General features: G+C 45.9%; 1 protein-coding gene across 1 annotated transcript in view; it reads left to right on the top strand.

Annotated features, from left to right (window-relative positions):
* Window positions 1–23,276, top strand: part of LOC140406643 (low-density lipoprotein receptor-related protein 1B-like) — a 1,956,985-nt gene that overhangs the window by 797,084 nt on the left and 1,136,625 nt on the right. The gene's annotated exons all lie outside the window — the stretch shown is intronic.

Genomic DNA, 23,276 nt, shown 5'->3' on the forward strand with positions numbered 1-23,276 from the left:
GGTCCCCGATCCTCAGCATATGCTGTATCAGACCCCTTGTGTTGCTGTTCAAAAGCCCAGCACATGTCTGTGGGGAGCTGTGCGCACAATGAGCAGCATCTGTTCACTGCTGACCCCCAAATTCATATCAAATGAATTCCCCTCTCTGCTCGTGGAAACCGTGAGCAGTTACGCAAGCATAAAAGTATATATATTTTAAGGACACACTTAACAAAAGAGAAATATGAATGAAGGTTGTCATGTGATCATTTGGTGAATTCATAATTATAAATGTTTTCAGTAGTGAATGTAAACCTGATATGCGTCTGTTAAACGGTGTTTCTTCTGTCTTCTGGATATTGTTTGGGAAGTTATTAAGGATTACTTAGTGTTGTATTCTTTGGGAGTTGTATTTGAATTGATGGTTGCTAAGATGTTCACTGTATGTTTTAAAAAGGTTAACTTGAGTTCATAGAATAAACATTGTTTTGCTTTAAAAAATACTTTTCCATTTCTGCTGGACCACACCTGTAGAGTGGGCCGTGTGCTCCCCATACCACAATCTATTAAAAGTTGTGCATCAGGTGAACTCCATGTTACACTTTGGGGTTCTCTAAACCCTGGCCCATAACAAGGTAATCACTGAATGGCTGAGAAGATTAGAAGAAGACCAAGGTAACAGTGGGGCGTGATACCACAGAATGTGACTATTGAGGGAAATAAGAACAAAACATTTTCTGTTATTTCCTCGACCTGTTAATGGCCTCAAGCTTCCTCCATAAAAACAGAAGAGTGCCACTCTGATGTACTGCCAGGCACTCAACTGGGGGTCTATCTAACAATTTCAGTGACAGATGTAGGGAACCCAGATCTTCGGATTCGAGCAGATGTGATTTTTTTTGTTTGCTCCTTAATGAAATGAAATGAAATGAAAATCGCTTATTGTCACAAGTAGGCTTCAAATGAAGTTACTGTGAAAAGCCCCTAATTGCCACATTCTGGCGCCTGTTCGGGGAGGCTGTTACGGGAATTGAACCGTGCTGCTGGCCTGCCTTGGTCTGCTTTCAAAGCCAGCGATTTACCCCAGTGCTGGCATTTTCCTTTTTCTCATCTTGAATTCTGTGCTTTTGCCAGGTTAAAGAATTAATGATACCATTGATGAGGTTACTATTTTAATTTTCGCAGAACATAACCTGAAGTTAGTTAATTGTCTGTCAGAATCAATAGACTGGAATTCTGTCATGGAGTATGTAGATCCAGCTTTCTCTCTCTTTTCAGGTAGTTTCAAAATTCCCCAACTTGTAAATATGCAAATAATACAAAAGGTTGGAATGGATCATTCAACTCGGACACTTGTCTTTAAAATTTTTCAAAAATAAATTTAGAATACCCAATTCATTTTTTTCCCCCAATTAAGGGGAAATTTAGAGTGGCCAATTCACCTACCCTGCACATCTTTTTGGGTTGTGGGGGTGAGGCCCCAATTTGGACATTTGTGATGATGACACATGCATCTCGGTGGCCCAATGCATTTGACGCATCAATTTTCTATCCTGTTGAAATTGGATTTAGCACTATGTAGAAACTGCAGAGTAGCAGTAATAACTTTATCAGCAGATTGCTGTTGTCGTTAATGCACTGAAATCTGCAATCTGTAAGGGCAAAATTTTATGTCCACCACTGGAAATGGGCTGAGAGGCTGGAGTGTGGGCAATACATGGAGGCAGGAAGGCTCAGCTTCAGATCCTGTCACCCTCCCAACATCCCCCCCCCCACCCCCCCATTCAGTCGGGGGTGAGAAGTGTTGTGAATGGTCTTCCCGCCCAAGGTCATTTCAAGCCTTCAAGGAGTCAATTTAGGCTTCAGACCACCACTGTTTGTACTCTACCAGCAGCGGGGTGGAGACAACACCATGTGGGCAGGCCGGCAGGTCTTCTCCTTCTTCTTAGGCAGTCCTGCGGGATTAAGGATAACTTGCTTCGCACTAAAAATGAGGTATCAGGTGACTGAGGAATCCAATGTGCGACCTTCAGTTTCTGTCACAAGTGAGTTAGATGAGGGTTGGAGGAGTGGGTTGGTGGGGTGTGTGGACTGCCATGTGCTCCTTTTGCAGTCATGCTTGGCTTCAACGCGTTCTCGGCGATGAAACCCGAGCTGTTCAGCTCCTTCCTCGATGCTTTTCCACCAGTTCAGGCGGTCTTGGGGCAGGGATTGCCAAGTGTCAGTGGGGTTGTTGCATTTTGTTCAGTGAGGTTTTGTGGGTTTCCTTGAAGCATTTCCTCTGCCCTCCAAGGGCTCGCTTGCCGTGTTAAAGCTCCGAGTAGAGCTTTTGTTTTGGGGGTTTTGTGTCAAGATTGTAGGTAATGTGGCCAGCCCGACCGAGGTGATCATGCATTGTCAATGCTTCAATGCTGAGGAAGTTGGCCTGAGCGTGATACTGGTATTGATGTGCCTGTCCTGCGACTGGACTTTCAGCACCTTGCGGAGGCAGCACTGGTGGTACTTCTCCAGGATTTTGAGGTGCCTGCTGTACATAGTCCTTGTCGCTAAACCATACAGGAGGGCAGGAATCACTACTGCTCTGTGGACCATGTGTTTACTGCCGGATCTCAGATCCTGGTCTTCAAACACTCTCTTCCGCAGGTGACCAAAGGCTGCTGGCTCACTGAAGGTGGTGTTGAACCATGTCATCGATGTCTGCCCTTGTTGACAGTAGACTCCCAAGGTATGGAAATTGATCCAAGTTATCCAAAAACGGGTCATGGATTTTGATAACTGGGAGCAGTGCTATATGGTAGGGGCAGGTTGGTAGGGGACCTCTATCTTACAGATGTTTAGTGTAAGGCCCATGGTCTTGTACAGAGTGGTGAAGGTATTGACAAGGGCTTGGAGCTCAGCCTCTGAGTGTACACAGAGGAAAGCATAATCTACATACTGAAGTTCAATGACAGAGGCTGGGCTGACCTTGGATGTGGCCTGAAGGTGGTGGAGGTTGAACAGATTCCCATTTGTTCCGTAGGTTAGCTTCATTCCAACGTGGAATTTGTTGAGGGTGCGATGCAACATTGCAGCAAGAAAGTTCGAGAAGAGCAATGGTGCAATAACACAGCCTCATTTGACCCCAGCCCGAATGTAAATTGGGCCACGAGATATACACTGGCGGGCCTGCCAGTGGCCTGTTTGATGTGGAGGGTGCCTCTTGGTCAGATATCCTGTGTGCAAAGGGCAGCCCCTGTGGGAAGACCCACCTTCCTTTTAAACTGACCCATCTACTTCACCACCTCCACCCCTCTCAGCCACCCTCGCTACTAAAACTTGTAAAAAAAATGTTTTACTATCAGTACTAGGGCAACCTAGAAAAGGTATCATTTTGTGATGGTACTATGTAATCATTTATCCTTTGTCTAATGCTTTTATCATTTTCTCATTTTTTTACAACGAATAATTACTTGAAAAGAGCTTGGTATACACTCCAACTTCCAATTTATACATTTTAACCAATAGAAGAAAGTAATCTTCGATAAAAATAAATCAGAATTCCATGCTGAATGAAAATTCCAAAAGCAAAAACTGAGGAATTCCCTAACCGGCATAGATCGAATCCCAGGTTGACTGGTTTTAGAAAAATTAATTCCTATCTCAACTCCTTGAATTCAGAGATAGAGGCATCACCCTGTCGCGTATGAAGTATTGGAGCTGGAGTAACACTGCACATTGATTTGAAATTGGAATCCATGTGGCTACTGTACAATTCCTATTAATAAATAGCTTTTTGTTCACTAATGAAATCTGTGAAAGTGGAACTTTGCAATGCCCTAACTGAAATCCTGTTCACCCATTGTCGCTGTGTCCACTGCCCTACATTGACCCCTGGACCTGTAATGCTTCTTATTTAAAAGTCTGGGGTGAAATTCTCCGGTATCGGCGCGATGTCCGCCGACCGGCGCCAAAAACGGCGCAAATCAGTCGGGCATCGCGCCGCCCCAAAGGTGCGGAATCCTCCGCATCCTGGGGGGCCGAGCCCCAACCTTGAGGGGCTAGGCCCGCGCCGGACTGATTTTGGCCCCGCCAGCTGGCGGAAAAGGCCTTTGGTGCCCCGCCAGCTGGCGCGGAAATGACATCTCCGGGCGGCGCATGCGCGGGAGAGGGAGCGGCCGCTCACGGCATCCCCGCGCATGCGCTGTGGAGGGAGTCTCTTCCGCCTCCGCCATGGTGGAGACCGTGGCGAAGGCGGAAGGAAAAGAGTGCCCCCACGGCACAGGCCCGCCCGCGGATCGGTGGGCCCCGATCGCGGGCCAGGCCACAATGGGGGCCAGATCGCCCCGCGCCCCCCCCCAGGACCCCGGATCCCGCCCGCGCCACCTTGTCCCACCGGTAAGGTAGGTGGTTCAATCCACGCCGGCTGTACAGGCATTCTAGCTGCGGGACCTCGGCCCATCCAGGCCGGAGATTCGCGGTGGGGGGGCCCGCCAACCGGCGCGGCGCGATTCCCGCCTCCGCCGAATCTCCGGTGCCGGAGAATTCCAGCCCCTGGCGATTCTCCGACCCGGCAGGGGGTCGGAGAATCTCACCCCTTATCCTTATTCAAATCTCATACCATTTCCACCCCTGCCTCCATCACTACCACCAGCCCAATAATCTTCTGAGGACTCTGCATTCCTCCAATTTTGGCCTTTTGTGCATTGTTGATTTACTTCACGTTATCGGTAATGGCTGTGTCCTCAACAGCTTGGGCTTAAAGCTCTGGAATTCCCTCCATCAACACCGCTGTCATGCAACCAATCACTCTGCTCTTTGAGGATACACCTAAAAACCTGACTCGTTGACTGAAATTTTGATCACCGGTCCTAATATCTCCTGATTTGACTATGTGTCAAGTTTTCTGTTATTGCTCTTGTGATGTGTCTTGGGATGTTTCATTATGGTTTTTTAAATAAATTTAGAGTACCCAATTATTTTTTTCAAATTAAGGACAATTAAGCATGGCCAATCCACCTACCTTGCACATCTTTGGGCTGTGGGGGCGAAACCCATGCAAACACGGGAAGAATGTGCAAACTCCACACGGACAGTGACCCAGAGCCGGGATTGAACCTGGAATCTCTGCACTGTGAGGCAGCAGGGCTAACCTACTGCGCCACCATGCTGCCTCAGGGATGTTTCATTATGTTAAAGGCTACATAAATGTAAGTCGTTGTGTTGTGCTGATGTCTGGAATCTCCAGATGCTTGTTCAAGTGGACATGCAAAGATTGACTCCTGTATCCATTACTTCCTTATGTTAGGTGAGAGTTCACTTTTTGCTGGAGGTTAAATGGACAATTTATGCAGTATAAAATGATGTTTTGCTTTGGACTAGATCGATATTGTGGCAGTGTGAGCTGACATCTTGAAGCATTCGGCTTTAGAGTGTTTTTCTATTGTAACTACTGGCCTGAGACTGGTTGCTGTACAATCTGTTCCAACATACCATTTGTGCGCTGGCTCCCAATTGAATTCTAACAGCCAAGAGCGAGTTTTGTGCTATTGTACACCCTGTTCTGCTTCCAGTGGTTATATTTTAAATCTTTAGAAGTCACAAGTGGGAGTAACAATTTTCTCACAACGGTTAATGCATCTGAATGTAAGCTTATGGCAGTTACAAAAAAGCCAAAGCAACTCTGAATGCCTGCTAACCATGATTTGACAGGAGTCTAGACTCCTGCAATGTCAAAGCCAAGTAATGTGGGACACTCTCATTGGGGTGGATTTTACAGCAGGGGAGGATGGATTACCTGTGCCGCCAACCAAAAAGCTGCGTGAAATCTGTCTGCCCCACAGCAATAATATGCTGCTGTGCCGTGGGGAGGAGGGGTGACCTTACTTAATGCAGAATGTGCCTTCCACCCCTCAGGAACAGGAATCCTGCCCTCGAGAGATGCCTGCCAATCTGATTGACTGGCAGCTCTGATACCATAAAGGTGCCAGAAAACAAAAGTGACCAATGTTGGGAATACAACCAGTCCCAACAAAGCACTGAACCACCCCCCTGGAGTCAGATTCCCCCTGCCCCCCACCAGGACCGCAGGTAAACCCTGAGATACTGGGTGGGCCTGACTGAGAAATGCCAGTGAGGGGGTGGGGTGGGGAATAGAGTTTGAGTTAGAGGGCAGAGGGGAAGGCCGATGGGGGACTACTAAGAGACTACTAGGGACTACAAGGGGGCTACTATCTTGGGGTTGTCTCTGATGTGTAAGGGTGCACCACCCTCCACCTCCTCCTGTAATGGAGATACAACCCCTAGACTGGCCACCCCTTTCATTACAGACCACAACGTTGTAGGGGAGGTGGTATGAAGTCCTTAAGAGTCAGTTAATTGTCCAGTTAAGGGCCACAATTTAGGGCCTAAGAGTGTGTGCTAGGAAGGTGGTTAGCAGGCCACCCGATTTATTTTTAATGTGCCTCTGCCTTCAAATTCAGCAGCAGAGCGTCATAAATTTCACCCCATTAATCAGACCCCTCGATAGATTAAATATGGGCAGGAAGTCTCCCTTTGGGGGACTATGTCTCCATGCCCCCCCCGAAAACGGCCGAGAATCACTCCTGACTTTTTCCTCGAAAGTCCGGGGTGATTCTCTGTTTTCCAGGGGGCTAGTAGGGCCTCAGCGTGTGTTCCGCAGCTCTGGCTGCCGCCGGGGCCTTGCTGTTCAGACCACGCGGCCGCGCATGCGCACGGTGGCCCACTTCGTCTGAGGCTACCAACCGGAGTCAGATTCCCCCTGCCCCCCACCAGGACCACCACCGCGGTCATGGGTCCGAGCTCCCGCCAGGTGGTACCAGATGTAAACCACGCCGGCGGGAGTTCGGCCAGTCGCCCGCGGAGAATCGCCGCGGAGGCCAATTTCAGCGGCCCCCGACCGGCGCTGCAGCGACCGCGGGGCGCGATTGCCGCCAATTCTCCGGTCGCTGGAGAATCGGCGGCCCGGTGTCGGAGCGGCGTGACGGGAATTTCCCGTGCCCCCGGCGATTCTCCGACCCGAAGTCAAAACAATTGCAAAATCTGCATCTTAGTTAACAATTTGCTTGTGAAAATTGGGTCAGGAATAAATTTGACAGGAAAACTTTTTCATCTATTACCACCTGTCATAGTTTCTCACAGAAACCAACCCCCACCCCCAGGAATTTCAATCTCCTTCCGACCTTGAGTGTGAAATTTATAAGTAATTTACCAATTTCTAATTGACTTCCGGAATTGCTCTTTCCAAGGGACGGTGCAGACTTGATAGGTCGAATGGCCTCCTTCCGCACTGTAAATTCTATGATTCTATAATTTAAACGCAGCTACAATTGTGAAAGAAGTACTGTGTTTCAAATTCGTTCACAACATGTGAACATTACTGGCAAGGCCAGCATATATTACCTGCCCATCAAGCAAGTGACCTTCAAGGAATAGGCCAGACAAAGGAGGTAAACGCAGTTGCATTCTTTTGTGTGTCCCAAATATACCAATCGTACAACAAGGATTAGTAAAACAATAATGTAGTGTATTTTTTTGAAGAAGGGGCGAGATACGTACAATTTCAACTGGGAGGTGACGTAGCCTTGTCTGACCTCCACGACTGCTGCTCTGTACTAGAGTTGTAGGACTAAGAAATCACATCCTGTTTGAGGTGGGTACTGATTGACAGCAGTTTAATATATGTACCCTACAGATACACACACATCATATCACAGCATCCCCCTTTCATCTAAACTGGAGGTTTTGTCCTTAACAAATCAAAAACTATTTCTGTGACAACAACATAAAGTAGCACTATGTTTCAATATAACACTATACAATGCAATGCACTTACAACTCTCTGAAATGTACTAGCTGTCTCCTTACACGTCCAGATTTGGTTAGGCAGTCTTGGTTGGAGACTGCCATACGCTTCTCAATGTTGGTTGTCAGTCGGGGTATTGTGTTCAGGTTTCTTCTTAGACTGTCTGTGTTCAACTAGCAATAGGATTACTTGGTGTTTCAGGTTGTGGTATTGTTCTGATTCGACATCTGTTTTATCGTACTGTCATGCCATTTGGTGTTCGTAATTGATACAATCTGTGTTCTGGGCAAATGCTGCCGATTTCCATTGAATTCCATGTGGGTGTTGTACTCAAACTTTCTGTCCATAGTTTAGGTTAGGAAATTAATTGCATGAATGTCGGTCATGGGCATCTTTCATCGTCTCCTGATTTTTGATTTATGCATCCCGTGCTCCTGGGAATAGCAATGATTGATGATTGGAAACGGTTGTCTGCACTTGGCCACCAAATAGTAATTCCGTAGTGGTTCCGCAGTGAGCTAAAGTTTGCAAATTCGGCCATCGTACTGACGCTGGATGAATTACACAGAGACATTTATTCTCCATTCCTTCATGCCGGTGGGATTCTCCATTCCCGCTGCAGTGAATGGAGATTTGGCCGAACACCAAATTCGCCGTCCTCGCTGGCAGCGAGGCGAACTCACAATGGAGAATCCCACCCAGAGCCTGTAGACTCTCTGCCCAGTAGTGTGGCTTTGTACTTAAATCCACTTTGCAATTGTCCCTTCAAAAACTGCACAGCACATAGCTCGACTACATAAACTCTCTTGAATTCGAACAACCTTGCTGGAAGCAGATGCCTGCTGGCTGGAGCGAGGTGAAATGTCCCAGACGAATGTATTGTGTAGGGGCACAGCAGTGCTACAGAACAGCTTACACACGGAAAGTACTTGGCAGTTGTTTCATTTACACATGTCTTCTGCTGTGTGAAGGAGACTTGTACGCTGCTCAATTAAATCTTCAAAAATCATTGACTAGCAGCAATGGTGACATACTGTGTTCTTCAATCTGTCACAAACATACCAATCCTACAACAAGAATAAAAATAATGTGGCGTCTTTATTTGAAGATGAGACCACATACATACAATGTCAACTGGGAGGCTCTGTAGACATGCCTGACAGAGCATGCTACATGCTGCGACAGCTGCGACGTTCTGTGTAGTAGAGTCATTGGACCAGTAGATCGCATCTTGGATCGGGCAGTGATCGACAGTGGATTAACATGCATATCCTTAAAGGTACATGTGCATCATGCCATAACAGGAATGACACAAAAGCAAAATACTACAAATAAAAGTGATCCGAAATAGAAACAAGAAATGCTGGAAACACTCAGCAGATCCAACAGCATCTGTGGAGAGAGAAGCAAAATCATTGGCTGGATTGTCATAGTTGCAGCAGTTTTCCATCCACTAGCTGGGCCGCTGTGGCAATGGCCATTCTGAACACTTCTCCCATCCGATTAATGCCGATTGGGAACTTACTTGATTTATGACTGGAGTCCTCATTGAGTTCAGGGGGGAATTTGCCACCTCTGAGAGCTACCAGCCAATCAACGATCGACAGCTCTCCAGTAATGATAGCACCACTGGCAGTCACGCTGCTTGACCTGAGCATTTTCTGCATTTTCTCTTTTCATTTTAGCTAAACACAATCACCCTGCTCCTGACATTGGGTAACCTGTCGATATATGTCAATGAAGTATCATTTTTGTGTTCAATGTACCAGTTGATTTCAGAACTAGTGTTAAAAGTCTGTTCAAAACTGCCTTGAGCTATCTTTTTCTCACACCTGCACTGCTGAGTTCATTGTTTGCCTTAACCCTGGTTTCTTTGCGATTTAAGTTTATTATTCAGCTGCAAGTACAAAACACATTAAAATATTGGCAAGGGTAACCTGAGGTCAACAGACAAACTGAGAGAATGTTGGTATTGAATTACAATGCATTAAAACGGAGAGAGAAAAAATGGTCCATATAACCATGTTCTGCAATAAGAAAATAAATATTATGGCCGCAATCCTACTGATCTACGATGAAGTGCTTTCTCATATGGTTAATCCACAGAATTCCCGATAGTGCTAGGATTGACCCTGACGTGCCATGCAGTGGCATTTGGAAACATTTTTGACATGAATCGAGTTTTCTGTGCCATTCTATTGCACAACAGGGTCCGTGCTGGAACTGAGAGGGGTGGGACCAAACCTCTCTGGCAAATTGTGCACCTCTGAGATCGGAGCACTCTTTTTAAAGGGTACACAGATCACTAACATTGCTGCGTGGCCCCTGCCCTGATAGCTGGCAGGGAACCCCCTCACCCTAATCATTGGCAAGGCACCCCTCCCCCAGAACACCCATTCAGCCCTCCCAGGCTCTCCACCAGTCCATCCCTAAATGCCCCCTCAAAGCCCCCCAGTCCTTTCTTTCAGACCCTGCCCCTTGGCAGTGCCAATTTGACACCTTGCAGTCTGAGGGGTGGAAAAGGGCTAAGTATTCTCTCAACAATTGCCTGCATGGTGCCAACGGGGTCCTTCATGGGAGATGGGGTCAGGGGCGCTTATTCTGTGCTGGAGGCACTCAGGTCAAGGGTCTTTCCCGGGATGGGACTCGTTTGGCTTCTCTACCTAACGGCAGCCTTTAAACCCTTTTAATAGTCAGTCAGTATGCAATGATTAAAGTTTTTTCATAATAAAGTGAAAGCGATCTCATTTGTGCCCCCAAAACCATTAAGTGGTCATTTAATATTTCAGAAATATTCAGAATAATTCAGAAACCCTGAGTGTTGGGTGGGGTTACTGGGTTATGGGGATAGGGTGGAGGTGTTGACCTTGGGTAGGGTGCTCTTTCCAAGAGCCGGTGCAGACTTGATGGGCCGAATGGCCTCCTTCTGCACTGTAAATTCTATGAATTCTATGATAATCTATGAAATACACAACTCTCATAATAAAGTGCAAGTGATCCCATTTGTGCCCCTAGGTTCTTTAAAAAGTCTGTCAGTATGCAAAGTTTAAAGGTCTCTATGATGAAGGTTAAAGTAATCCCTTTAAAGTGGTCGAAACCTTTGAAATGGTTTTCACGCAGTCAATTGAATTGCACTTTAAAATATAGAAGACTGTGTGTATGCCTAGAAGGCCAAAAGCTTTGAATTGCATTGTTTACATTAAATTTCACGCCTTTTTGCCTGCTAAAAGCTTTTTGATTGACAGATTGAGGCAGTTTCAAAGGGAAGATTGAGATTGTAGCTCAACAGTGATCCATTAGAGCAGGTGATTTTCTATCTACCATTTTTTTTGTGAGGTTGCCTCTTTGGTCTTAATTGCATCGTGGAAAGAGCAAGTGTGGGGACAACCCCTGCTCTTTCTGGAAAGTGGTTGAGAACAAAGAAGCAGCCTCATAAAAAAACTATGTTTTAAAAGGGTTAGGGGTACAGATGGATCATTTTGACTTTATTATGCCAAAACATTATTTTTGACTGACTGTTTGAAAGGTTAAAAGGCTGCAGAATGGAAGACCAGCGAAACAAGTCCTTTCCCAGGAAAAATCCTGACCTGAGCCACTCCAGCCCAGCATAAGCCCCCCTGGTCCCCATCTCCCATGAAGGACCCCCTTTGGTACCATGGAGGCAATTGTTAAGCAGGTACTTGCCACCCCTCTGATTTCAAGCTGCCAGGTCCACATTCATCAAGACTTGCACCAATTCTCACTCGTGGGGCTCTCACCTGGGGGGGCTGGAGCATTCCGGCTGACAAGTGAATCAGGCGTCCTGCCATCAACCAGATGTCGAACAGCTCAAATTACCTATTTGCATGATCCCACCAGGTTGGGGGCGGGAAGCGCACCTGGACGTCGGGAAAGCCGTTATGGCTGGCAGGAGACCCTCGCCTGGTTTGACGTCCAGTGCAAATCCCGATTGTGACCCAATGCAGGATTTTGCTGGCCTTCGTGAATCCCATGGATAGCGGGTGGCTCCCATTCACAGGCAGGCCCAGAACCAAAGGACACCAATTCAAGTTAATCAGTAAAAAAAACCAGAGCTGACGTGAGGAACAGCTAATTTTTATTTATGCAGCAACTGGTTATGATCTGAAATGCACTGACTGAGAGTGTGATGAAGGCAGAGTCAATCATGAAAATAAAAAGCAGGGGCATAAACAGGAGAGTAGGATTGCTGAGAATCTCATACAGAGAGCTGGCATGGACACAACAGGCCAAATGGCCTCCTTCTGTGTTGAAATCATTCATAGATCTTGTAGTGTACTGTCTGGTAGGATAGGGGACACAGATTCAATGGTAAAAATAGATAATAATTTAAAGGGATAAAACCTGCAGGATCATCGGAAAAAGTAGGGCAGTAGAAGCAATTGGCTAGCTCTTTCAAAGAGCTGGCACAGGCGTGATGGTGCTGAATGGCCTCCTTCTAAGCTGTATCATTTTATGATTCTCTGAAGGTGACCCAATATCACTACAGGAACCTACCAGCCCAAGTTACCCCTGTACATAAAAAGCAAGTATTATTTGTGACACACAGGCATTACAGTCCCCAAAGAAGCCAATACTTATTAGAAATTAGAAGGGGCTGGTTTAGCACACTGGGCTAAATCGCTGGCTTTTAAAGCAGACCAAGGCTGGCCAGCAGCACGGTTCAATTCCCGTACCAGCCTCCCCGAACAGGCACCGGAATGTGGTGACTAGGGGCTTTTCACAGTAACTTCATTGAAGCCTACTTGTGACAATAACCCATTATACATTTTAAGATGTTTACCGCAACAAAAGACTAAAATCACTATTGACAAAACATTAGTTTTATGTGCAACGTATACATTAATACAGAACAGAATACCCCAACTATCATCACACCACCCCTCTCCCAACATCTACACCACCTGTTTCTGAGCATATTTTCCACTGTTTGTCCTCTCTCTGGATCAAGATTTATTGAAGTCAAATGGTAAGCCTGTGAATATATTCTGTCACATGTTTTCAAATTATTTGGAGAAAGTAAGAAATTCATGGCTTCTGGTAAAAGACACGGAAGCAAGTATGCTGAGAGAACACCACAGCTATATATATTGAGAACCTTGTCCACTGCCTTGCACACATTTTACAACATCCCTGAAATTCCAACCAATGATTGGGAATGGGGGATACAAACTACATATCTGAACTTCTTTAAAAAAAAAAAATTTAGAGTACCCAATTCATTTCTTTTCCAATTAAAGGGTAATTTAGCATGGCCAATCCACCTACCCGGTACATCTTTTGGGTTGTGGGGGTGAAACCCACGCAAACACAGGGAGAATGTGCAAACTTCACACGGACAGTGACCCAGAGCTGGGATCGAACCTGGGATCTGGGCATCGTGAGGCAGCAGTGCTGACCACTGCGCCACCGTGCTGCCCCATGCCTGAGCTCCTGAGAGGCTGAAACTATCAAACAAAAACATCAATTAAGGTAGTCTGCCACAAACAATCATTTAAAAATTTTAATTATGTTCCAGAATATGTAATTTTTCATTACTTTAGAAAGCTTAATTGAGCTCCTAATTAGCAGACCTGGAGGGGAGAACTGCAGAAGGGAAGTAAATCATTTAAGTTTGGTTATTTGTATTCAAATTCTCCTATTTGCACATTTTTGATATTATTTAAATTTTGAACTTGTACTGCTGCTTATTGTTTGGTATATTGTGTATCTCCTAAGTCCAAGTCCTAAGGGATTGAAACAACCAATTACATTGTAATATATGACTCAATGAGGTGTGATACCAAAAATAGGATAGAAAAAGAAAAGTCAGCAATCAAAATTTGATGGACAGAAAATGTGGGAGGTTTGCTCAAAAGAAAAGAAAGCTGGCTCCCCCTGGTTTTGCTGAGAGAAAAAAAATACTGCCTTGGAGTACTTTGATGTGAAGATTAATAACAAGGCTCAAAAGAAAGAAACACTTGAATTTATCAAACCCTTTGGAAAACTCAGAGAGCACTTGAGAATAAACCACCTTGAAGTACAAGAACGACTATTATTAGACAGGCAAAAATCGTTTCTTTCCACAAAGCAAGATCTCACCTGTAACACAAAATGAACAACTAGTAAATGCTTTTGGTGGCACCAGTTAAGGTCAGGTTAGGCAAAACTGAGAGGGAAAAATGGGGGTTATAGTTTAACCTCTCAAGTGCAAGATAATACCTGTAACATTTCAACACTTCTTCACTATGTCGATTGCTAAGTCAGGTTGGTGTGAATGTCAATGTATAAGAAAAATGAGGTAGCTAAATATTGAATGGTCAGAAACTGTTGCCAAATCGTCACATTGTGAACAGTTGTCATAGAGCCATTCTCTTATTTGGGAACGCAACAAATTCCATTCCCATCACCGCTCCCCATACAATAGTTCTAGGACACTAGGAATTATATATTTTATTTTTATTTTTTTAAATTTAGAGTACCCAATTCGTTTTTTCCAATTAAGGGGCAATTTAGCGTGGCCAATCCACCGAGCCGGCACATATTTGGGTTGTGGGGGCGAAACCCATGCAAACACGGGGAGAATGTGCAAACTCCACATGGACAGTGACCCAGAACCAGGATCTAACCTGGGACCTTGGCGCCATGAGGCAGCAGGGCTAACCTACTGCGCCACCGTGCTGCCGGACACCAGGAATTATGAGAACAAAATGCATGTGACACAGGGTTTGGCTCAACCTCAGAAGAGTATCCTGAAGTCAGCATTGTGGTGATGCAGTCTGGGAAGAGTGCCCTGCAGTCAGTGCCGCAGTGAAACAGACGGGGAAGAGTGTCCTGCAGTTAGCGTCACAGTGAAGCAGCCTGGGAAAACTGCAATGAGGAACGGATCAAAGAAAACTATTTTTCGAAGGGAAAAAGGAAATTGAAGCTGCTGACATTTGACCTCGAGGCAGATCAACAGTAGGTCAGCGATCGCACCCCACACCTGGCATTGGACCAGTAAGGTTGCTTAGATTTAGATTTATTGTCACGTGTGCTGAGGTACAGTGAAAAGTATTGTTCTGCGTACAGTCCAGGCAGATCGTTCCATACATGAAAAACATAGGACCTACGATAAATGCAGTATAAATACATAGCCATCAGGTGAAGCATTAGAGTGTAAGCTACACAGGGGAGATCATTTCAGTCCATAAGGTCATTCAAGAGTCTGGTAACAGTGGTGAAGAAGCTGTTTTAGAGTCTGTTAGTGCATTTTCTCAGATTTTTGTATCTTCTGCTCGATGGAAGAGGTTGGAAGAGAGAAAAACCGATTGGATTTTGATTATGCTGCTCGCTTTTCCAAGGCAGTGCGAGGTATAGACAGAGTAAATAACAATAATAATGATCTTTATTAGTGTCACAAGTCGGGTTACTTTAACACTGCAATAAAGTTACTGTGAAAACCCCCTACTCGCCACACTACAGCGCCTGTACACTGAGGGAGAATTCAGAATGCCCAATTCACCTGACAAGCACGTCTTTTGGGACTTGTGGGATGAACCAGAGCACCCAGAGAAAAGCCAAGCAAACTCAGGAAGAACATATGGACTCCGCACAGACAGTGACCCAAGCCGGGAATCGAACCTGGGTCCCTGGTGCTATGAAGCAACAGTGCTAACCACTGTGCTACTGTGTTGCCCAATGGATGTGCGGTAGGTTTGTGTGATGGACTGGGCTGTGTTCACGACTCTCTATAGTTTATTACAGTCTTGGGCTGAGCATTTGCCATACCAGGCTGTGATGCAGCCAGATTGGATGCTTTCTATGGTACATCTGTAAAAATTGGTAAGAGCCAATGTGGACATGCCGAATTTCCTTAGTTTCCTGGGGAAATATAGGCACTCTTGTGCTTTCTTGGTCATAGCGTAGGCGTGGGTGGACCCGGAAAGATTGTTGATTATGTGCACATCTAGGAATTTGAAGCTTTCATCCACCTCCACGTCGGCACCATTGATGCAGACAGGGGTGTATATGATACTTTGCTTCCTGAAGTCAATGACCGGCTCCTTAGTTTTTCTGACATTGAGGGAGAGATTATTGTCATAGCACCATGCCACTAGATTCTCTATCTCTCTCCTGTACTCTGACTCATCGTTGTTTGCATCCGACCCACTACGGTCATGTCATCAGCAAACTGATAGATGGAGTTGGAGCTGACTTTGGCACACAGTCGTGTGTGGAGAGGGAGCATAGTAGGGGCTAAGTACACAGCCTTCCGGGCACCGGTATTGAGGACTATCGTGGAGGAGGTATTGTTGTAAACAAGGCAAGGAAGGAAATGGCAGATGTGTTAAATAGATATTTTGCATCCGTCTTGACGATAGAACACCACAAGCACCCCAGAAATAGTAAAAGAATATGGGGGAGAAAATATATAGTCACCATCACCAGATAATTCACTTTCAGCAAATCGTTGGATTGAAGGCTAACAGGTCCCCTGGATTTTATGGTTTGCACCACAGGATCTTAAAGGAGGTAGCTACAGAGATCGTGGATACATTTGCAATCATTTTTAAAAAATCTTTAAATTCTGAAAATGTGCCAAAGGATTGGAAAACTGCCAATATGGTACCTTTGTTCAAAAATGAAGGAGGAAAAATGCAGGAAACTTCAGGCCAATCAGTCTAACTTCAGCAATTGGAAACAAATTTGAATTGATTGTTAAGAAGAGAAATGCAATGCATTTGGAAAGTCACAATCTGATCAAGCAGAGTCAGCATGGTTTAATGAAGGGGCGATCATGTCTGGCAGGTTTGCTAGAATTCCTTGAGGAAGTATCGGCCAGAATGGATGGAGGGGAACAGGCCTTTGTTTATATCTGAATTTACAAAAGGCATTTGATAAGCTGCCACACAAAAGGCTACCACACAAGATAGGATAATATTCTGACATGTATTGAGGATTGTACAGAACCTTGGTAAGGCCGGACTTGGAATATTGCGCACAATTCTGGTCGCCACACTACCAAAAGGATGTGGATGCTTTGGAGAGGGTGCGGATGGGGTTTACCAGGATGTTGCTTAATCTGCAGGGTGTTAGCTATGTGGAGAGGCTGAATAGACTCGGTCTGTTTTCATTAGAAAGACGGAGGTTGAGGGATGACCTGACAGACGTCTACAAGATTATTAGGGGCATGGATAGAGTGGATGGGCAGGCACACTTTCCCAAGGTGGAGGGGTCAGTCACCAGCAGGCATGGGTTTAAGGCCCGTGGGGCAAAGTTTAGAGGAGGTGTCCGAGGCAGGTTTTTTATCCAGACAGTGGTGAGTGCCTGGAACGCGTTGCCAGGGGAGGTTGTGGAAGCAAATACTGTCATAATATCCACTCATGTATATAATGAGATGCAGACAGGCAGTGATTGACACATAGGATGACCAGTAAGCATACAACACAGCACAGCCAATCACCAGACAGGACGCTCCCACTATAAAGCCAGAGTGCACTAGGTTTCCTGCTCTCTCGGGACCCAGCTACTGAGACAGTCAGAGTCCACGAGCTAGCAAGCACAAACACCATGCGGTAGCTAGTAAGTCTGGTCAGGCCACTACAAGGTCACTAGTCAGATCAGTATAGTGTCGACCCACAGCTGAATATGTACAGCAGTTCATCTAGTTGAATAAAACAGTGTTGGATCTTCTCCTGTGTTAGACGTCTGTTTCTAACTTCCCTGCATCGAGTGCAGTCCACATCGAACCAACCTGCCTAACACATCAAATACATTAACGGCGTTCAAAAGGCATCTTGACAAAGACATGGATAGGATGGGTACAGAGGGATACGGCACAAGGAAGTGCTGAGGGCTTTGGCAAAGATCGGTATCATGATTGGTACAGGCTTGGAGGGCCGAAGGGCCTGTTCCTGTGTTGTATTGTTCTTTGTTCTTTGTTTTTTGATTGGCAAATTAATGGGAAGCTGGTTACGGCAGTAACCAGTGGTGTTCTTCCGGGGTCAGTACTGGTACTGTAACTCTAATCATACTGATTTACAGAAAGGAACAGAATGTGCTGTGGCCAAACTAATGGATGATACCAAAGTGTGAGGGAAGGCAGGATGTAAGTGGAATATAAATAGTTTACAGAATGCCAGAAAATTGGCAAATGGAATTCTATGTGAAAAATTGTGCGATTGTTCATTTTGAACGAAAGAACGAGAAGGCGGATTATTATTCAAATGGAGAGAGACTACAGACCAGGCCTTCCGCTGTTCATGCCGCTGGAGTCTCCCGGCGGCATAGGGTGGAGTCAATGATAGCGGCAGGAATTCTGAAGGTTGAAACCAATAGGTTTTTAATCATTAATGGAATTAAGGATTATGGAGATAAGGCAGGAAAGTGAACTTCGTGAGTGTTAGATAAGCCATGACATTATTAAATGATGTAGCAGGCTTGAAGGGCTGAATGGCCTCCTCCTGTTCCTATTTCTTATGGTCTTATGGTCCTGTTTGATCATTGAACTCCCTCCAGTACAAACCCCACTGTGGCTTAACTGGAAATAACAACAATAACTCACAGTACAAACTCATTTAAGAAGTAGAGTGAAATTTCAAAATAATTCACAACACAAATCCCTCTACGATTTGATTGAAGCTTACAATTACCCTTTCAACTAGTCAATACTGGTGTTGATTGTCAATCTGAGTGTGGAGCTGACTGGTCTCCGTCCTCCTTCTCCTGATTGCCATGTCCACGCTCTAATGTCATCCTCTTTTATGATGATTCATATCAGACAATCACAAGCACTGATCCCGTTACCATTCCATTGATTCATCTGGTGCTTAGCAGCTCTTTACCTTTGTTAATTCCATGCCCTGGTCTTGAGGGCTGTACGGACACAGTCCATTCTTCTGCTGTTTACACTACAGAAAACAATGTGACCCCTTCCTTGGTGAAGGGGCAACTTGAATCAAGGTTGGCTGAGGTGACTGAGGTGTGAATGTTCCTTTCATTCCTGGCAGGAACTAATTGTGCGACGTAATGGCAATAGCCCTTGCCATTGTCCAAGGTAATGGCTCTCTCAGTCTCCTGACGAGCCAGAGTTTTGTTTAGCTCACCTCTCTACGTGTTGCAGATAACCCCTTAGTATCCATACAGCAGACCGCTGTGTGTGAAGTTTTGAGGTTTAACTAATTTATATTCTTCACGATGAGGGGTCCTGACCCTCAGCACCAATGACCAACTCATAATACACATAAATGACAGGTGGAACTTGATGCTTGCGGTGGGGGAGCTCAGGGAGTGGGGGAGCTCTGAGGGGGTGGGGGGAGTTCAGGTAGTGGGGGGAGGGCTCAGGAGAGAAAGGTAATTAAGTCTTTACAGATCCAGAGATAGGGGTAACCCCAGGTTAAAGAGATGTGAATTGTCTCAAGCCAGGACAGTATGTAGGATTTCGCAAGCCCAGGCCAGATGGTGGGGGATGAATGTAATGCAACATGAATCCAAGGTCCCGGTTGAGGCCGTACTCACGTGTGCGGAACTTGGCTATAGGTTTCTGCTCCGCGATTTTGCGTTGTCGCGCGTCCTGAAGACCGCCTTGGAGAACGCTTACCCGGAGATCAGAGGCTGAATGCCCTTGATTGCTGAAGTGTTCCCCGACTGGAAGGGAACATTACTGCCTGTCGATTGTCGCGTGATGTCCATTCATCCGTTGTCACAGCATCTGCATGGTCTCGCCAATGTACCATGCTTCAGGACATCCTTTCCTGCAGCGTATGAGGTAGACAACATTGGCTGAATGGCATGAGTATGTCCAACATACCTGGTGGGTATTATTCTAATGTGTAATGGTGATACCCATGTTGTTGATTTGGCATGTCTTGCAGAGATTGCCACGGCAGGGTTGTGTGGTGTCGTGGTCACTGTTCTGAAGGCTGGGTAGTTTGTTACAAACAATGGTTTGTTTGAGGTTGCGCGGTTGTTTGAAGTCAAGTAGTGGGGGTGTGAGGATGATACTGGCAAGATGTTCATCTTCATTCATGACATGTTGAAGGCTGCAAAAAAGATGTCATAGTTTCTCCGCTCCGGGGAAGTACTTGACGACGAAGGGTACCTCTGAGGAGGTCGGTGCGGTTTTTTGCTGTGACGCGTTGGAACTGTCGATCGATGAGTCGAGCGCCATATCCCGTTGGTACGAGGGCATCTTTCAGCATCTGTAGATGTCTGTTATGTTCCTCCTCGTCTGAGCAGATCCTGTGTATACGCATGGCTTATCCATATGGGATGGCTTCTTTAATGTGTTTAGGGTGGAAGCTGGAGAAGTGGAGCATCGTGAGGTTATCCATGTTGCGGTAAAGCAAAGTGCTGAGGTGACCGTCTTTAATGGAGATGAGTGTGTTGAAGAATGCAACCGATTTTGGAGAGTAGTCCATGGTGAGTCTGATGGTGGGATGGAACTTATTGATGTCATTGTTTTAGTGATTCTTCACCGTTGGTCCAAAGGAAAAAAATGTGATAGATGTATCTGGTGTATAACATCGGTTGAAGGTCCTGTGCAGTGAGGAGATCTTGTTCAAAGTTCTGCATGAAGATGTTGGCATATTGAGGTGCAGATTTGGTCCCCATGGCTGTTCCGTGTGTCTGGATGAAGAACTTGTTTTCATAGATTATCATAGAATTTACAGTGCAGAATGAGGCCATTCGGCCCATCGAGTCTGCACCGGCTCTTGGAAAGAGCACCCTACCCAAGGTCAACACCTCCACCCTATCCCCATAACCCAGTAACCCCACCCAACACTAAGGGCAATTTTGGACACTAAGGGCAATTTATCATGACCAATCCACCTAACCTGCACATCTTTGGACTGTGGGAGGAAACCGGAGCACCCGGAGGAAACCCACGCACACATGGGGAGGATGTGCAGACTCCGCACAGACAGTGACCCAAGCCGGAATCGAACCTGGGACCCTGGAGCTGTGAAGCATTTGTGCTATCCACAATGCTAGCGTGCTGCCCCGTGTTGTTGAAGGTGAAGACGTTGTGATCCAGAATGAAGCGGATGAGTTGCAGAATTGCGTCTGGAGATTGGCAGTTGTTGGTGTTGAGTACTGAGGCTGCTGCAGCAATGCCGTCGTCATGGTAGAGTGCCAAGACATCCATTATGATGAGGGATGAGCAGGGACAGGAATGGCTGTTGCAGGTGCCGGGGTTTAGATATTTCAGTAAGCTCAGGGAAGATGGTAAAAGAGGGGGAGGGGTGGCATTGTTAGTCAAGGACAGTATTACGGTTGCAGAAAGGACGTTTGATGAGGACTCGTCTGCTGAGGTAGTATGGGCTGAGTTTAGAAACAGGAAAGGAGAGGTCACCCTGTTAGGGGTTTTCTAAAGGCCTCCGAAAAGTTCAGAGATGTAGAGGAAAGGATTGCAAAGATGATTCTGGATAGGAGCGGAAGCAACAGGGTAGTTGTTATGGGGGACTTTAACTTTCCAAATATTGACTGGAAACGCTATAGTTCGAGTACTTTAGATGGGTCCGTTTTTGTCCAATATGTGCTGGAGGGGTTCTTTACACAGTATGTAGATAGGCCAATGAGAGGCGAGGCCATATTGGATTTGGTACTGGGTAATGAACCAGGACAGGTGTTAGATTTGGAGGTAGATGAGCACTTTGGTGATAGTGACCACAATTCGATTACGTTTACTTTAGTGATGGAAAGGGATAGGTATATACCGCAAGGCAAGAGTTATATGTGTGGGAAAGGCAATTATGATGCGATGAGGCAAGACTTAGGATGCATCAGATGGAGAGGAAAACTGCAGGGGATGGGCACAATGGAAATGTGGAGCTTGTTCAAAGATTTATAAGAGATGGGATGTATAATCATCTGGAAAGGAATAAATTGATTAGAGATAGTCAACACGGTTTTGTGAAGGGTAGGTCGTGCCTCACAAACTTTATTGAGTTCTTTGAGAAGGTGACCAAACAGGTGGATGAGGGTAAAGCAGTTGATGTGGTGTATATGGATTTCAGTAAAGCGTTTGATAAGGTTCCCCAGGGTAGGCTACGGCAGAAAATACAGAGGCATGGGATTCAGGGTGATTTAGAAGTTTGGATCAGAAATTGGCTAGCTGGAAGAAAACAAAGGGTGGTGGTTGATGGGAAATGTTCAGACTGGAGTCCAGTTACTAGTGGTGTACCACAAAGATCTGTTTTGGGGCCACTGCTGTTTGTCATTTTTCTAAATGACCTGGAGGAGGGCGTAGAAGGATGGGTGAGTAAATTTGCAGATGACACTAAAGTCGGTGGAGGTGTGGACAGTGCGGAAGGATGTTACAAGTTACAGAGGGACATAGATAAGCTGCAGCGCTGGGCTGAGAGGTGGCAAATGGAGTTTAATGCAGAAACGTGTGAGGTGATTCATTTTGGAAGGAATAACAGGAAGACAGAGTACTGGGCTAATGGTAAGATTCTTGGAAGTGTGGATGAGCAGAGAGATCTCGGTGTCCATATACGTGGATCCCTGAAAGTTGCCATCCAGGTTGAGAGGGTTGTTAAGGAGGCGTACGGTGTGTTAGCTTTTATTGGTAGAGGGATTGAGTTTCGGAGCCATGAAGTCATGTTGCAGCTGTACAAAACTCTGGTGCGGCCGCATTTGGAGTATTGCGTGCAATTCTGGTCGCCGCATTATAGGAAGGATGTGGAAGCATTGGAAAGGGTGCAGAGGAGATTTACCAGAATGTTGCCTGGTATGGAGGGAAGATCTTATGAGGGAAGGCTGAGGGATTTGAGGCTGTTTTCGTTAGAGAGAAGAAGGTTAAGAGGTGGCTTAATTGAAGCATACAAGATGATCAGGGGATTAGATAGGGTGGACAGTGAGAGCCTTTTTCCTCGGATGGTGATATCTAGCACGAGGGGACATAGCTTTAAATTGAGGAGAGATAGATATAGGACAGATGTCAGAGGTAGGTTCTTTACTCAGAGAGTAGTAAGGGCGTGGAATGCCCTGCCTGCAACAGTAGTGGACTCGCCAACACTAAGGGCATTCAAATGGTCATTGGATATACATATGGACGATAAGGGAATAGTGTAGGTGGGCGTTAGAGTGGTTTCACAGGTTGGTGCAACATCGAGGGCCGAAGGGCCTGTACTGCACTGTAATGTTCTATGTTCCATGAATGTTCCTGGTTCAACTGGTCCATGGTTGCTGAGTTTCTGTAGGAAGTCCGTCGTGTCGCGACAGAAGCTGGGCGATCCTTGTACGATGGGTTTTCAGATTCCCTCGATGTAGCCAGAGAGGTTCTCATACAGGGTCCCATGTCCTGATACAATAGGACGGCTTGGTGTGTTGGCCTTGTGTATTTTTGGGAGGCAGTAGAGATCTCCAACGCGGAGAGTACGTGGGATGAGAGCACGTAGGGTGCTCTGAAGGTATGGATCCAAGATCTTGATCAGTCTGTTGAGTTGGCAGGTGTGTTCCTTGGTCGGATCTGCGGGTAACTGTCTGTAGTGTTTCTGTTTTTTGAGTTGTC

This window comes from Scyliorhinus torazame, chromosome 2 (assembly GCF_047496885.1).
Source record: "Scyliorhinus torazame isolate Kashiwa2021f chromosome 2, sScyTor2.1, whole genome shotgun sequence".
Taxonomy (NCBI): Eukaryota; Metazoa; Chordata; class Chondrichthyes; order Carcharhiniformes; family Scyliorhinidae; genus Scyliorhinus; species Scyliorhinus torazame.